A 961-nucleotide genomic window follows, 5' to 3' on the forward strand; every position below is an offset into this window, starting at 1 on the left:
ATCAGTTGGTCCACTAGGCTTTCATAGTCTGCACTGCTCCCACCAGGTAGGGTAGATTGAATGCCCAGGTGTTGGTTTCCTGGTTTGGGATAGGGGACCACCTAGTTCAGGAGTTTGCACCTTCTGGCTTGATCCTGAAACCACAGAATTCTCTCAGTTGTCTGTGCTCCCTGTCCTCAGGAAGAAAAGGCTGTTTCAGTCTGGCCTCATTTTTCTCCACTTCTCCATGTTAAGTGCCTTAGTCCCCCCAGTTCAGATCACTTATTCCCTGCTTTCAAGGGCAGAGACAAGGTGGATTCCCACTGGCCTATGGGCTGTCCTGATGAATCCCTGACAGCAGTTTATCAACACTGAGGAGGGCCAAAGCAACTTCCTTCTTAGTTGCCTCTCTGTCCAACACCTTGCTGAAGCCCAAGAGGTTTAGCCTCACGATTGTAGATGGGGGTGCAGGGAAATTGCAAAGGTGATTCTATAATTTCCACAGCCTGCAGTGTGCTTTCCTGACATGGTGATTATTAACTAACTGGCATAGTCATGCAAAACAAATTCTCATATTGACCAAATTCAAAAATGTATGGCTCATTCTGTCCTTTAGATCCACCACTTCTCTGGCAAGAGAAGCGTCTGACAATAAAATTTTTTAAAATTTATTTTCTGTATTCCTCATAGAATGAAAAGTTTCTCAGTTACCTATTTTGAGTTCCTTCTAAACTGTTTCTATGTTATTTTCTTGTGGATCTTGCCCCTTGGTCCCTATGTGGCACGTAAAAACTTTGTCATTTTTGAAACCCTTGTGATCTTCATAGCATTTCTTTATATTCAGAGACTTTCTTGGGAAATTTAAGAATTGAACCATGCGTTTGGGCTAAAGACATACTTACTGGCAAAGTGGCTGGCAGGTGATCAATGAGTCTTTGACTGGCATGATGGATGGCACGTTTATATCCTTCTCCTGGCTCCA

Source organism: Vombatus ursinus, unplaced genomic scaffold (genome assembly GCF_900497805.2).
Source record: "Vombatus ursinus unplaced genomic scaffold, bare-nosed wombat genome assembly UNPS02004080.1, whole genome shotgun sequence".
Taxonomy (NCBI): Eukaryota; Metazoa; Chordata; class Mammalia; order Diprotodontia; family Vombatidae; genus Vombatus; species Vombatus ursinus.